Source organism: Ruditapes philippinarum, unplaced genomic scaffold (genome assembly GCF_026571515.1).
Source record: "Ruditapes philippinarum isolate M1 unplaced genomic scaffold, ASM2657151v2 ctg572_1_1_1_1, whole genome shotgun sequence".
Taxonomy (NCBI): Eukaryota; Metazoa; Mollusca; class Bivalvia; order Venerida; family Veneridae; genus Ruditapes; species Ruditapes philippinarum.
The window spans coordinates 328,190-346,622 of NW_026866705.1; positions in this window are offsets into that span (position 1 = coordinate 328,190).

Below are 18,433 nucleotides of genomic sequence, written 5' to 3' on the forward strand. Positions count from 1 at the left end.
TCTCTTTTTATTTTAGGGAGTTTTAACATTTTGTCTTAAATTTTGTTTGGTATCAATTTTTTAGCCAATAACCTTTATATTAGTTAATTTCTTGAAATGTATTTAAATTCTGCCAAACACAACATCGGACAAATGATCATAACGTCACTTTAATAAAGATTGAAAATATAAAATCTTATTTTAACCTCTTTTTATATTAAATTTATTTCTCGTTCTATAAATTGAATCTATAAATGATTTTACCCCGAATCACTGACGAAATATCTTCACTTTTCAAAATACTATTACATTGTTGTTTTCAAGTAACCGCTGCTTAAGTGTTTAGTATGTTGAAAATACTTTAGTACAGTATTTGATTTACGTCTAAATATCAATTTGATTAATCTTCATTCTCCGTATAGGCATAAATCATATTAAAACAAAAATGTAAATTTATATCTACTATTGCTATGTATATTATTACAATTTGTATAAAGTTAGCATTAAGCTTTAAGAGTTGTTATTGAAGCCTCGTAAGGATGTAGCCTTAATCATTGTTTTAGATAAAAGAGAGAGGTAAAACAAAAATATATCATCAAATTTGTATCGGTATACAGTCGAAACTGTACTAACGGTCACCTCTTATCGGCGGTCACCTGACCTTAACGGCCATTTCGTGACGCTCCCGACGAAAACCACTCTATTTTATACATCTGTTCAACGGTCACCTGCTGTCCGCGGTCAACGGTCACCTAAAATGCTTCCCGAATCTTAAAGTCGGTCATCTTAAGCGGTCAGTCAGGTGAAACGGCCAGGCAATCTTTTGCAGTCAGCCAGGTGAAACGGCCAGGCAATCTTTTGCGGTCAGCCAGTTGAAACGGCCAGGCAATCTTCTGCCATTTATTTTTAAAGATGACACGTGTCACGGATTAACAAAAGCTACTTGTCAGGTGCTAGATATTAACACAAACCACAACATTTCAAGGAGTTTGCATAATTGCTCATCCGTGTCGTAATTATATACAAACGTTTGGAACGTCTCAACGCACTTGCAATTCGTTCTTTTGAGTTACTGTACGCTAGTTTTTTATTTTTCAATTTACCGATTTTAAGAAAAAAAGAAAGAAGAAAAAAAATGCATTGTCGATGGCAGAAAGAAATTTCAGTTTATCCCGATTCAGATAAATTTTGTGCGTACATGGTACTTACCAAAGAAATGAAAATGAATTACATCGCCGATTGTCGAAATTCCTCAGTAATAAATTCATAAAAACACTTGCTCCATGTGTGAAAATAAAATTGCATAAATATAATGAGGTCACTGTTAAATCACACCCATTAAGTCTACACACTAGATGAACTCTAAGAGGTAAAGTTCTAGCGGTCTCTTCAAAGGAATCTTTGATGTTTACAAACCTGTAGCCCTGCTGTTTCAATCCGAAACATCAAAGGAAGTGCCGACACATAGATGACGTGTACACAATATTCTATTGACCAAAAGTTAGAAAAAGAAACTGTCATACTTTTTTTGTGAAAAAAAATATTACGCATTTTAAATTATTGTGCAAGAAGATATTTTTATGGGGTAAATAGTTTCAATTTTTGACATAATTAATCGTGAGTGCATTTGTTTATCTGTGTTACATTCATGTAAAGCTTTATATGTTGGAAGGATTGTGTACATGTTAAACCATTAAAAGCATACGTTTGTAAATGGTTAAAAACTGATGATGACGATGATGGTGAATCAGACTGGTTTATTTATACTTAAATCAGATTTATTTTACAAAGAAATGAATAATTTATTTGGATAAAAACTGGATCCTCCATTCAGCAGCCACCTGTCTTAAGCAGCCAAAATGACTGCATCCCTTGGCTGGCTGCTTAAGACAGTTTCGACTGTATTTCTAATTTGTATAAGCTGTACTTTCACAGTGATAAATATCATTTGATATTGAGATATAAGACTCAACCAGGACCAGGTTTTCATCATTGGACTATAACATTAATTATTAGTAAGGTTCGAACGATTAGAACAGAACAGACCTTTTATTTTAGACTTGAACAAAGTACATCGCCATTCAAATAGATAAACAAAACAATTATCACGTCACGTGGTCAGTTGTCATGATCACACAAAATAAATACAATTTGATACTTAAACAGGTAAGGAGAAACACATTTGTTTACAAAGAGAATGTTAAGATATGCTATTAAATAAAATCCTTGTGGCAACCTCACAGTATAGTGTATATAAAATGTGTCCTGATTCTTTGTTACAACTATTTGAAAGTGATGAACCTCCAACAATAAACCTCCAACAATTAAAACAATGCATATGACGACTATAATAAGCTGCTTATCGAACGATTGTTTGGTAATTTAATCTCATATCTCAGTTTTCATACATGCTTCATTAGTATGCATATCCACTCAGAAAATGGGGCCTTATGCTTCTTTTATTCTTCTTATCGGAAATAAATAAATTATGCAGTTTATGTATCTGGTACTATTTACATTTTTCTGGCATGTAACGTGTCTGTAGTATGTCACTTTTATTTTAATTATCTAAGCAAAAGTACGGTTATAAAAGCTCTGCACTTATTATTCATATACTTGTAAAAGAATCATTTTACACTTATCACGACACGTATGCACCGGCTGATCTTTGTCCGCATTTATCGAATGGGTAAATTGATCGGGCTAAAAGTTAAACTCATAAAACTGATATTATATCGCATTTCCGTGTGGGTACATACCTGTATCTTTAAGATCGTCAATGTTTGAACAAACACATTGATAAGCGAAAGTCAAACATTTTATGTAATGAATATTTTCATAAGATTGAATACAGAAAATGCAATATGTCTTATTGTTTCTGCTATTTCTTATCTTTCAGTTTCTTTAATCAAGTTGGTATTTTATATCAAAAAATGTAAAATATGGAAACTTAAAGTTATGATATTAAAATAGTCTATTCTAAACACGATTATATGATGTTATATTTGACTTATAAAACTTTTTTTGTGATCGTATTTATCTATTAAAAAGTCGTGCAATGTTACAAATATATAACAAATTGCTGAAGAAGACCGCACGGGTTATCCTCCCTTTGATACAATCTGACATGCCATGAAGACACGGATAATGTACATGATATAAGTTTAATTGCAGGCGGGGCTCTATATGAATATTTATATATGAATATTTATTTTACTTAATGCTGTGTGTTTTAAGTGCTGGACTTCATGGTATTAACTTTTAAAAAATAAAACGAGAGAAAGCAAGATATGTATTTTTATTCTAGTTTTTTTTTGTCTTGAACAGTTGAAAGCCAACATGAAATAACACTTTTTGAATCAACTATGTAGCTGATGCATCTGAAGCCGAGAGAAATACTCCATCAGGTGTCCTTATCTTTCAGTTTAAATACATATCGCATCTTTTAATTGCCTTCAATTCGAAGAACCTAACTTAAGGCTAGTAGGAGTCAAATTTTTCTAATCGTATACCACCAAGTTGTGTTTGAACAGTAAAATAAACAGATAACTATCTGTTCTTCTATGTATAATTTCAAATGAACTCAGTATTTATTTATCATAAAATTAAATGATTTCTTTGATTTCTGTAAGCGTGTCAACCTCTCATCTCATTTGGTAAACATTGCGCTCAGTATTTGTGCCCTGAATAATGATCAAAACTTACTATACATATATAAACGTATAGATATTATTATTGTCTTTAAACAAACGGAAAAAGGAAAAAAAAAACACTAAAGTTCTCTTTCATAAACATACCTAATGGAACCATATCTGCATTTATATCAGTTCAAAAAAGAAAAAAACAAAAACAAAAAAGAAACCCCAGAAAACAGGAAAAAACAGAATGTTTCAAAATTCTACTTACCTTGTTTAATTTTGTAAAAAATTCTATTCTTTTACATTTGCAACAGATGTGCATGTATATAAAGTAGTACCAACATCCCCTTTTTATTTTTAGAATCTTTAATTGATTGACAGTGTCCATTCTCGAACCCTTATGTGATTTATTAGATAAATGATACCATATTAATTTTCCGAATTCTTTGTCTTATATCATTTTGATAACTGCCTAAGATAATACAATAGAAACAGAGCTATATTTTAACAGCATAAACAAGCGGAAAAACAAATGAAAGAAAAATAAAAGAAACGTCATTCATAATATTGGAAAAAACCGTTTGATGATTATACAAAGATTATCAATAGTAGGGGACACTTGTTATTACGACTCTAGAGTAAGTGTTCTCTGACTGATTGCTTTTAAATGTTTAAATGTTGATTCTGAAATAGTCTACCGTATTCTTTATCTCTATCAATTGACAAGCACTAATTACCTACATCCAAGGGGAATTTAATTTTTGGCAAAGTTTGTTCTCAAGGCAACTTTGATATACATTCTTTTGAGAAACATTTAAGTGAAATTATGTTTGTATTTTCAAGCTTTATAAACATTCCATACAGATTCAGAGTTAAAAAAATTATTATCAATACCAGTCTTATATGATGAACTAATACATGCTTTCTGTTAATTTTTTAAACCAGTACAGGTAAATTTATTTAGAATTTTACTGGATGCTGGCGTACATGTAATACAATTATTTATAGATTACATCGGAATTAAAATGTGTAAAATAGTATCAAGTTTTGACAATCAAAACGTGAGAGAACCACTATAAGCTCTTCTTAAAAGTTGAAATAACAGAAAGTTGTTCAGTGTTAAATGTACCCTACGACACATGCTTTGAGAATGTCTTCTTAAACTCACAAAACACAAAGAAAATTGTATACAAGTATTTGTGCATACAATGCGAGATTCTAAATAATAATATTATTTCATAAACATGAACATTTGTGTCAAATTTTGGATAAATATGACTCCTCATTTCAAGGAAGGTTAGTTATAGTTTTTGAATATATAACATTTTGTTTATTATTTTTATTTGATTTTTGTTGTGGCTCTGAAAAGATTTCTTTATTATTACGAATACCGATTGCAATGTCTTGTAATTATGTTAGGTGCGACACAGACGTCTGAATTAATTGAAGAAAGACGCACATGTGCAGATACACATTAATAAGATTTACTTGATAACGACTTCGTGTAGCTGCCTGAAAGACAAATGATACCATAGAAATGATACCATACGAATAGATGTTGTGAAAATAACATCTTGTTTACTACAATAAAAGAAAAATATATGTGAAATGCAGACTGTGGTTAATCTGACTGTCCTTAAAATTACATTCCAAGTGAATCATCTCTCATTCCAATTGGCAGTTGCTCAATCATTTCCACTTTAAGTTAGGCCATATTTGAGTGGCTATATATGACTCTATGTTTAGATGTTAAACATATTCACAACATTTAGACTTAAACAAAATGTATAATACACAATTGTATTGTAATCGGAAATAATACATTTAACTGCCTTCAGATATTTGTTTATATTGAATTAAATAAACTAAAATGATGGTAAAAATAAATATTCAGACAGACGTTTCTTTCAGTCTTAAAATCTTATCATTTAGTGATATGTGTGGTTTATTTTTGGATCTTGATAAATCATGTAATAATTTATAGTGTTCATCCGTAAAATCGAGATCACCTAAAATGTATCCAATTCATATCAGCATAATTTATAGATAGATGGTACTCTTGGAAGGTTTATGTTTTAGGTTTTACCTATGTTTTAAGAAAGTTGAACTTGTGTTGTTGTTTTGGGTTAGAAATGTTTGTCAAGGTTCATATACATTTATTTTTTCTTTGCAACTTTAACTCAAAAATCTGTAATGTAATATAGGCCTTGTATATTAATTAAAATGTTTGATTTTATTTGTAATGAAGTGACGTGATCATTTTCTTAAAAACAGAATTAAATGAATGAAAGTTGATACCCAAAGCTATAAAAATACAAACAATATTATTATTTCAGCCTGTTAAAATAAAGGTTTGTTAAATTCTTATAGAATATGAAATATACTGTAAAACAAATATACTATCTGCCAAAGGCCTAGGGTCCTTTTGAAAAGTCATATATTTAATGCACATATTTTTGTTTACACGTGCGAACCATTGCAAAATAAAAATACATGTCCGCACGTTCGTAAAAAGATACAAAAATTTCCAAAAGTGTTAAAATCTGATATTTTGATGTTTGTGTATTAATTATATATTCTTTACTTTAATTAAAATTAAATGTAACACCTATTGTTCATGTTTCGAAGTACACGTCTGGGTCACAAATAACTATCATAAAAGGAATAGCATAGCATTGACTAAAGAAAATCAATCTAAGAACATTTTTGACTTTTTTGACTCTGGGAATTTTTTTATGGTACTCCAAAAACTTATAACTAAGGTTTACTTCGAGGCAACAGCATGCAGCTGCCTAAAGAAAGTGCATAGCGCCTAAAACACATTTGGTACCTTAAAATAGAAGAGAAATAAGGGTAAAATACACACTTTAATTGACTGTGACTGTTCTTGAGATGGTCTTATTTAAAAATACAGCATCGGCTACTGCAGTTGCTAAATTCATTTTACACCTTTTTGAATGGTTATACATCTAGATACTACAATGTAAACTATATAAACCACATTTAAATTTAAAATACATACTTTTAAGTAGAAAAACAGAGATCTTTTAAAATTAGATAAAATTAAATTTTCTGTTTTGGGTTTCGTCCGCAACTATTTTGCTTACTTCTGTAGTTTTAAGTTCTACATTTTAAACAATGTAACTAAACAATTGTCCAACCTTTGCAAACGGAATGTGTTTAAGAAAACATATTGTTAAATGAGCACATAAGAAACAAAATGGTGAAAACATGATATAATATCCGGCAATATGACGTAGACATTTATAACAAAGATACAAAAGAAACCTGGGCGCCATATACTCTTAGACATTACTATAGAACGTGATTAAAAATCAAATCAAAGGTTTTTCATAATTCTAAAAATTCTTTAATCCTTAACTTGTTTTATTGCTTTGTTGAATTATCATTTACTTCTCGTAAGTTTTTGAAGTATTTTTTACATAACGATGTGCACATAAAGTTAAGATGATGATTGGTAAAGGAATGATTATTGGGAGATTATATCGGTACCAGCTAAGATATCCCGCACTGTTTGGTATTCAGGGACATTTATAATTAGAAGTGAGATAGTAAAGTAAAGCATTGCATTGAATGAATTGAATTCCTATACTTAAAATATCCTTTTTATATGACTGTTGTTATGTAAGGAACAACAGTTTTTAAATCAGAATCAGTATGGTTAAATGTGGTGACGTATGATAATGATAATGATCACAAAACACTACTGTCAACATCATAGTCTCATTCTACGAGCAGTAAAACATTTCACACTTTTATGCATGTCTTATTATAGTTTCTGTTGATTCATAACTGCAATGTTTACTATTTTAATAAATTTGCTATGAGGAACACGAGAAAAATAGTGGATGGCTTTATTCACTTGGTGTTCCGGCTTATTTCTTTCTTTATTATCGCTCAAATGTAGTTTTGCATATTTTTTTTTTAACTAGAAAATCTGCCAGAAAGTGAGTGATGTAAACAACTGTCGAGCCTAAGTATCACGTGTTTCGATAAAAATATGTATATAATTAAATCAGAACAAAATCATGAAGATGATAATAAGAAGCTGCAAAGTCTGACAACATGCAATAAATTATTATTACCGTGGAGGGATTTGAAACTAAAATACAAACAAAAACTCGACGCTATTCTCTTGGGCATTAATTCACTTCATTAACAAAAGCGGTCATTTGCTTTTAACGACCAGGAATAGCCTTTAAAAATCAGATGTTTCGATAACCGGCTACTTCTTTATCAAGAAATCATGTATGTCCAAAAAGTGATTAAAATCTTTTATCATGATGTTTTACTCAAATAGATCCTGAATAATAAAAAAATGATTGAAAGGGAATTATATAATGAGAATAATATAGAGTTTTTAATATAGGGACATTGTTTAGAAGTGAGATAATTAATCATTGTATTAAGTGAGATCTAAACTTCACACTTGTAGACTTATTTCTTACTGGGTTTAATAAGTAAGGTATACCGTGCTTGTGCTTTGAAATCTGGCGTTATATGAAAGTAAAGTGTAAACTTATATGTACAAAATACTGTGTCACTATGATATGATTTTTTTATAAAAACACAGTAATTTTATACATTTAAGTTTGATTTAAGCAATTCTTAATACTTATAAGAGTCACTCCGGGTGGGGTTTTATTGAACTAACAGTACCGGTACCACACGAGGACACACTTGAACGTTGACATGCAGACACTTCAACTGCTTATGTATTTTAGACATTTAACATTAATGTCAACATACTTTTCCGTATGGTAAAAACTGTCTTAAATTCCTATTTCAGTGTTGACTGATAACAAACCATAATATATCATGTTATGATATTTATAAGTATTAATTCATCGTGCACTTTAAGCAGAGACTGAAGTCGCCACATTCATATTTTCGTAAATAGTACTTCATAGTACATCACTTTAATGTTTTTGCAGAATGGTACATTTACGACATCGCCTAGATTTCTGACTAAGTCTTGCAAATAATCAGAATTAATTCCGCTTATTGGTTTACATTTATTTTGGTTTTATATGTATTGAATGTTTCGTTTAAAATTGGTTAAAAACATGTGATCGAACAAATCTGAACAATAAAAACTTTCATTTTGATAAGTATATGACCGTTGGATATATTTAAGTTTGGATATCATTATAACCTGATGGCATAAATTTCATTAATTTTGTTATCAAAAGAAGAATGTTGTCCGGTCAAAACAACATTATATTGTTTCGGCCGAAGGCTCTTTCTCCAGCTTGACTTCCGGTAAGTTCATCAGCAATTTGCAATTGTTACCACGGTCTTAGCCAGACAGTGATCTATGTTTAATTGGACGCGTTGACACCTCCAATATAGGGCTGATATAGTACAACACAATAATCGGGACAGAAAACTCGGCTATTATGAATTATACGGTCATTGTTTTGTGAGATTCGAAATTTCTCATTGGCTGTTAACTAGGCCACTATATATGAAGCCAACGCTAGACATAGGAAACCTACAAAATAATTCTGAATATTGTTACTTGGTAAAATGTTTCATGATGTTCGTGTGAAGATAAGTAAAAAATGTTATTGACGTATTTTTGTTAATATCATGAAAGTTAATAGAATTGTTAGACAATGCCGAAGGCTTATATGACTGTCTTCAGTCTAATACAATGTATCAAGGTAATACAAACTCTTTTTAACATTATACAATGCTATATCAAAAATGATGATATTAAGATTACATTAATATTAAGTTGTCTTTTTAGACAAACAAATAGAGGATATTTGTTTGTTTGTGTGTAAGATTAAATTTTATTTCATCGAGTGGGCTTTAAAAACAGTATTCTCACGAGTGGCGTAAATAAATTTCCTTAATATTTACGTTAATATTAAAATCTGTTTTCCCATTGAGAGCCTCAAAAAAGTCGAATTTCTCATTAAATACAAGAAGTCATGGGCTGAAAAATAAGTTCCACAATCAACGTTAAATGGTGGTGATAGTATTCAGTTTATTAAAAAAATATGTCTGATCGCTTGTTTAAATAATAAAAACAAACAATTCTAGTTGGAGAAAAAGTCCAACCATCCATCCATATTTCTGTTACTGACTGCGAATTTATATTAGACCTTGCTTTGTTAAATGTAAGCGGCCGCCATTTTTAAAGTTGTGTATTTCACTGGAGGAAAATAATTGTGTTTGATTCAGACGGATATCATTTGGATTTCTTAGTCATACACCTTTTTAAAAGAAAGAAAACTTATTTGAGGATTGTAACAGACAATAAATAAGTGTTGACAGATGTGTAAATATTCAAAAAAGTGGATAGGAAATTGGAAACTTTGAAAGCCTTACGACCGCTGGGTTTTTTACATATTCTTCAACTGAAAGCTGCCATTGCTTTTCAAGTTTTCATAAAGCATACGGCAGTTATTTCTCGTAGGATACTTAAATATTCCCAAATGTCATCAAGAGCAGTTTTGCATGTGGAAGGAATGATTTTTCAGACTAAAAATGAAACAGAAAATTAAAGAGATTGGTATTTGGAATGAATAGAAGTAACATACTGTAAGTTTTCTTCTTTTTATTACTTTTGACATATAAGTTATTTATCAATTTCACTTTGACATTGTCGGAGTAGTCAGAAAAAATAAAATTGAGGTGCCACATGGCGAAAATCTTAAAAAAAGTAGTTTCGTCATTGAAAAGTGTGAAATTATATTTTGATAATTTTCACTGTGAAATTATCAAATATTATTTTCACGGATAAATCAGTAATCCACTAAAAAGCATAAAATAAAGAGATATATTTCAGAGAGTAAATTATTGCTTTCTATAATTATCGAATCACGAATTACTTATGTTTCAATATTATATAATGTTGATATGAAAGTTAATCAGTAAGTGATAATAACACAGTTATTAGTACTTTTATGTTATTTTTTGCTTTAAAAGGCATGCTGATTTAAACATAGACACGATATTCCAATTCAATTTTTAATCCATAAATGACTTGTCTATTTACACATTTTCAACACTCATGTTTGTTCAATCCGCAATTCATTCCTCAGTTAAGCAGGATATGCAAAAAAAGTGCTTTTAACCATCATTTTTGTTGTAAGCTATGTTATATCAGAAAATATTATATATACTATGATATATATTAATGTACAATTAATGTTTGTTTTTGTTTGATAATAAACAAGCAAAAAATATATTTTCCTGAAAGAAAATTGCTATTTCCTATTATAAGCATATCACGATTTTATCTTGTTTTGTTTCATTATTATGTTGTTGGTGATATTTTAGTGAATTAAGAGTTAAGTTGTGAATAAATAAATTTTTAAAGCGTGAACAGAACCCGATCAGACGTCAATTCAATTTTATTCCACTAGTATTCCTATAAAATACTTTGATAGTTAATTTTTGGTACAACATCATGTAACTTTTACTGTATGATAAGGGTTATTTGCAGACTCAACATGTAAGTGGTGTTGCGTATATTGACATTTGTTGCACTATTTGACAAAGTTTGTCAATGGACTGAAATTTTTTATACAAGTGATAGATATTCAAAACGACTAATTCGCAACGTAAATATCAATGTTGTCTCAAAACACAGGAATAGAACCATTCACACTGTTTTATGTGTCGGTATTTTATTACTTCTTGCTTTACATTAATAATTATTACGGTAGTCATCAATATATAAAATGCAATTATTACCCGGGCTGACATTAATTATATGAATTCATATAATTGTTCATACATTGTATTATATCCCTACTGTAGTGTATGTACCAGACACAATATGTGAATGTTATCAGTTAATCTAAGTATGAAAATATGAAATTTAATAGCTCAAAAATATGTGATTAACATTATTAACTAGTCCGTACAACTGTAAAACGAATTGGAAATACACCAGTCAGATTATTGTCTCTTTTTGAAAGTCTTAGATTTAAATGTGATATTAATACTAATATCGAATGTTTTTTGCAAGGCTGTATAATATTGACTGTGTGTCTAAACAAAATATTTTTTTAAGAAAATATTTAAAATGTATATTTAACAGTCAAACGTTCTCTTTTAAATAAACGTTGATTTGAATTGTTTCTACTTTTGAAACATAACCAAGTTCTAAACTGATATTATCCTTTTGTCTCTTAAATATGATAAACAAAATTAACGAGGAAAGGTGGAGTTCAATGAACTCTTATATTTGTTTGCTATTGGTGTTCTGTTACTCTGATACCAAAACTTTATTTATTGGAAACATAACTAAACTCTCTTTCGCATTTTGTATCTTTTGGAATAAAGTACATTTAAACTTTTTTGTATTCTGAATTGAAATAAGTACACATTTTGTTAAACTTTTGTTACATTACTAATGATTATCGTTAAAAAATGCTTTAAAGACTCTATATGTTCTAAATCCGTTATTAAAATTGTATACAATATACGTTTGCCCTTTCTAAAGACGACAACATGTACTCGTGTCATAGGTAAGTGTCCGTTTAAAGAAATTATTCATACAAACACATCAACTGATCATACTTATGTATCATTTTAAAATGGGTAATTTTAAGTAAATTCTATATAATGACGTACTTTTAAACACATTTGAGTAAGTTTTACAAGCCTCATAAAGGAAATTTTCAAATAGATTACAATGTCGTCTTGACGTTATTTATGTATTTCTTTCAATATTATTTGATAATTATTTAATTTTCTCATAATATTCTTAGTAGGTAAAAGACGACCTTTGAAAGAATTTTCCATATAGTCTGATGATAAAGATAACAAACAACATTTTAACCGATTGCCGAACTGTTAACCATTAGTATTTTAAGCCTTTTTATATTAAGAGAAATCTGGTTAAGTGGCAATGAAATACTAGGATCTTGATAAAACTTATACATATGAATTATATTAGACATCAAACTTAAATGAAATGGTAATTTATTATGTTACTATCGTAGAATTTTGTACGTTATCACTGAAATCACATTTATTTACTAGTTATGTTTTTAAATATTTTCAGATATCAACCATAATACTTTAATGTAAAGTGTTATGCCAGACTTGATATAACTTTAAGACAGGAACTACGTAATTATGTTCCTTCGTTATCTTTTCTTAATACACAATTCTATGCATATAGCTTTTTGAAATTTATAAGGAAAATGGCTGAAAAACTATGTCTCCGTAAAATCTATGTTAATTATCGTGTTCTTATCAAGCATGATAGTTTGGCAATGTATCAAATACTGTTAACTGCTTCAGATCAGCATGCTCCTTTCTGAATTTCGATTTGATTTAGCTTTTAAATAGTACAGTGATATTTTTGCGTATGATTTGTCATTACAAATGTTGCAATTTCAATAAAATATGCAATTAAATCTGATCCTACAACATTAAATTCACATGTAATTATATTTCCAACATTTTGAAAAGTACGGAAATCAATCTTGAAAATATTTTGTTAAACTACAAATCTTAAATTGAAATTACATTGTATGTATTCTAATTTTTTTTAGCAATTAGTATATATTGATAAAAAATTAACTTTCGTAAAGATAAAAATAAAGGATAAATTGATTAAGTACAAATTGAACATCACCCTTAAAATCTGAAAATATTTAAATTATGTTTCGAGAAAAAAAAATGGTCATTAAATTTACATGTTGAGTAAAATATCAAATTAAAAACAACTATGACAGAAACTTATTTTCACTTTTACCTGAAGACTAACTATTTTTACTTGGATGGGCTTAAAGTCAATTTAATCCGTTATATATTTCTTCCATCTGGGAATTGGATGTCAAACGTTTAATAAAATTTAAAAAAACCCTAAAGAACGCCTAAAACGGCAAAATTTATTATGTTGCAGGCGCGGTTTGATTGAGCTTGTTCATAGACGAAACTGGTAAGTTACCGTTCACACACACCCCTTAGCACCAGCTTCAGCATAATCCAACATTTATACAGTCTCATTAAAAGAGAAACTATTTGATTTATATTACATGTTAGCTTTACACAATGGAGGCAGAATTTGTAATTATACTATTACCCTACTATTATGTTAAGGACATATTTAAATGAATATTATTACAATGTATTATACTCATATCTATGGATTACATAACAATTATTTATCTGGCACATTCCCTTTATTGAGGACTATATTTTTAATAGCATTTACTATAATGTAGATCTTTAAATACCAACACAAGCAACAACATGACGCTGACGTAATCAGTATTACAATGATACTATTACTATGATTAATATAAATACTTTTTAGAAGGCATTACTATAAAAAAAACAATGGTATAAGAAAACAAAATACGGTAAATGAATGAAAAAATCTATATATAGGTATATTTGTGATTTCTACGTATAATATACATTATTTCTTTAATAATGAAACAAATATTCAATAATAATTGAACAAATGTCTTCATTCTCTGAAGAAAAGGCTTTTGTCAGTTCTATTTTAAGCCGACTTCTTATGTCGTTTATTTTAATTATTGTTCATATGAATGATGGAATGCGGTCAGATAAATCAGCAGTTACAAGTTTTCTTTGAACTATTATTTCAGAGGAGAATAAATTTCAAACTGTCATTTTTTATCACTGTTAGGGAGGCTAATCTTTCATCAGGCAGTCAATATAATTTTAACGAACGGCAAATGTTTTTTTTGTGCTTTCGTATTCAAAATCATCGCAATCTCAGATATATACCTTTAACTTGCATATTAAAATGGTTGGTGTTGTAACAATAAATAATTTAATTTGGTACTTTCTTAAAAATGTGAAACTACATATTGAGCTTGATGATATAGACTCTAAAAAGGAAATGGGAAGTGCTAATGATAACTTGCATTTATCAACAAATTATCCAAAATGAAACCTAGGGGAAGCAAGGTACAATGCAACATTAACAGTTCGTTAATCAATGTAAATTTATAGAGTAGGACATATACATACATGAGTACATCATCCAGGTGAAAATGACCAAGGGCAAAGTGGCTTTGGAACAATCTGAAAAGGAGGAAAATTGTTACAAAATATTTATACATCATTCTGATCCTTTTTACGGTACGACGGATGCTCGGGCTTACATTTGTCTGCACCCATCGAATAGGTTAATTGATCAGGCCAAAGCTTAAGGTTAAACTATAGTATCGCATTTTCGTGGTGGTACATACCTGTATCCTTACAATTGTCAATTGTTGAACAAAAAATTGATATGCGAAAGTCAAAATTTTATGTAATGATTTTTTTCATAAGTTTTAATACAGAAAATGCAATATTTCCTACATTTATTAGCACCGCTGCAAGCTACATTTAATAGTTCATTCGTACGCTCCTCCTTAAATCCATACCCCCCTTATATGCATAATATGAAATAAGAACTTTCTGTGTGTGAAGAGGAAGTCATTAAGGTGTATTTTACTGATTAATGCAAAACATGTTAAAAGGGGGAAATGATCATTAAAGAAATTCATGAAGTTTTAATGCAACATGTGATAAGTGCTTATTATTTCTTATTACTGGTGAATCTAAAAATGTTCAGATTGTTGGAAACTGAAAATGAAAGATTAACGTGCCAAGATAGAAGGCATTGTATTTCACTCTGATGTAAATATAAACGATATGACTCATTTCTTATATATAACGGATGAAAGCAGTACAATAGCCGTACAATATGATTGTTTTCCTCAAGATCCATCTTGAAACTTTGCAATCATTGTCTGTTGTTATATTTAAATGTAATAGGTTGATCTTATTTTTGACAAAATATTTTGTTTTCTATTTTGTTTATTTCACTTCGTACAGCGTGAACAATAAATTTAATTTTCAATTGCTTTCGGTTTATTTAACCAAGTTGGTATTTTATAACAAAATATATGAAAAATGGAAACTTAAAGTTCTGATATTAAAATAGTCTATTCTAAAAATGATTTCGTGATGTTATATTTGACCTATAAAACTATTTTTTTGTGATCATATTTATCTATTAAAAGTCGTGCAATGTTACAAATATATAACAAAGTGCTGAAGAAGACCGCACAGGTTATCCTCCCTTTGATACAATCTGACATGCCATGAAAACACGGATGATGTAAGTTTAATTACTGGCGGGGTTCTATATGAATATTTATATGAATATCTATTTCACTAAATGCTGTGTGTTTTAAGTACTGGACTTCGTGGTATTAACTTTTAGAAATTAAAAAGAGAGGAGAGGGCAAGATATGTATTCTTGTTCTAGTTTTTGTTTTGTTTTGAAAGCCCGCATTAAATAATCCTTTTTGAATCAACTATGTAGCTGATGTATCTGTAGCCGAGAGAAATACCGCCAAACAGGTGTCCATTATCTGTCAGTTTAAATACATATCGCGTCCTCTAATTGCCTTTTTTGAATAGCCTAACTTAAGGCTAGTAGGAGTTAAAGTTTTCTAATCGTATACCACCAAGTTGTATTTGAACGGTGATGCGAGGAATGGAGCTTCTATTATTCGATATGACATATAACTTAGGCGAATAAATACATTGATTTACGAACATAATATAATTCTTAAGGGAAGATATATGATGATATGTCATAACCTATACCAAAAAAAAAAAAAAAAACAAAAAAAAAAAACAGAATGTTTCAAAATTCTACTTACCTTGTTTGTTTTTGTAAAGATTTCTATTCTTTTACATTTGCAACAGAGGTACATGTATATAAAGTAGTACTTTTTATTTTTAGAATCTTAAATTGATTGACAGTGTCCATTCTCGAAACCTTAAGTGGTTTATTAGATAAAAGATACTATATTGATTTTCCGAATTATTTGTCTTATATCATTTTAATTATTGCCAATACAGTAGAAACAGAGCTATATTTTAACAGCCAAACAAACGAAATAAAGAAAGAAAAGAAAAGAAACGACCTTCATAAAATTGGTAAGGAACCGTTTGATGATAATTACAAAGATTAACAAAAGTAGGTTGACACTTGTGATTACGACTCTTAGAGTAAGTGTTCTCTAAATAATTGCTTTTAAATGTTGATTCTGAAATAGTCTACAGCATTTTTTTTATCTCAATCAATTGACAGGCACTGATTGCTTACATCCAAGGGGATTTTAATTTTTGGCAAAGTTTGATATGCATTCTGTTGAGGTACCTTTCAATGAAATTATGTTTTTATAATCAACCTTTATAAACATTCCATACAGATTCAGAGTTAATAATTCATTATCAAAACCAGTCTTATATGATTAACTAATACATGCCGTCTGTTAAATTTTTAAACCAGTAGAAGTAAATTTATTTAGAATTTTACTGGATGCAGGCGTAATACAATTATTTATTACATCGCAATTTAGATGTGTAAAATAGTATCAATGTTTGACAATCAAAACGTGAGAGAAAAAAAGACATTGGGATTATAAGGGTGCCGGTCAAATGGATTTCAAAGAACCTTAACATTTAATTTAAGATTTGTTATTCAATCTCTTGCATAAATAAAGATTTGATTTTGTTGTTCGAATAAATTGAGTTTATCATAATGCTAATTGTTTGTTTTTACAGATCATTCTATACCATAAGCAATGTACAAGTGAATCCTTATATTTTATTTATAATGCAATTATACATAAGCTTTCTAAAAATTAAAAATAACAAAAAGGTTCTTAAAATTAAAACGCCTCCCCTTTGAGAATGTCTTCTAAAACTCACAAAAAACCGAAATTAAATATATAAAACAAAAACATTTGGCAAAATGAAAAAATACAAACTTCCTTCCCGAATTTGTTTTATTTAATTTTCCCCATGAAAATATTGCTTTTCGGGTCAAAAATTTTCTTTTTTTAAAAAAATTAAATATGAAAAAAAAAAACTGGGGGGATCAAAACATTTTAGATTTTTTTTTGGGACCTTGGGGATTTGTTTAAAAAATTTGATAAATAAAAAACAACGTTGATTTTTTTGAAAATAAATCTAGAAATATAAAAAAGGGGAAAAAAAATAAATCCAAACCCCAATATTTAAATTCCGTTATAAATTACGAACTTTCTTATCCAATGTGGGCCCAAATTTTTTAAAAACGAGTTTAACTTTTTGGGGTTTTGCCATTGGGAAAGTTTTCAAACAATTGGGTTCGAAAACAAATTTTTTTGGAAATAATTAAAAAAAGGGTTAATTTTTCTTTTTGGAAAAATTTATTTGTAATTTAAACGAAACCATATAAAAATCAAATAAATGTGGATTTTAATGTTTTCGTAAAAATTAATATTTCACGAAAAACAAAAATACCTTTTATATTAAATTAAATAAACTAAAATATGGTAAATAAAACTTTTTTTAAAGAAAGAGTTTCTTCAGTCTTAAAAATCTTAATAATTTACTATACATTTTGGTTTTTTTTTTTTTGGATGTAATTTCTTAAAAAAAACGGAAAAAATGCCCTGGAAAATTTAAATTTTTTTAAAAAAAATAAAAATAGAATTAACTGTAAAAACAAAAACTATCTGAAAGCTAGGGTGTTTTTAAATTTGGTGATATTATTATTTTTTTTACACGTGGAACCATTGCAAATAAAAAAAACATGTCCGCCGTCGTAAAAAAAATACCAAAATTTCCCCAAAAATTTAAAACTGATATTTTTATGTTGTGTATAATTAATATTTTTTTACTTAAAAATTTAAAAAAAAATAAACACCTATTTTTTATGTTTCAAAAAACTCTGGGTCACAAATAAAATTATAAAAAGGAAAACATACAAATTTACTCAAAAAAAACAATCACGTTTT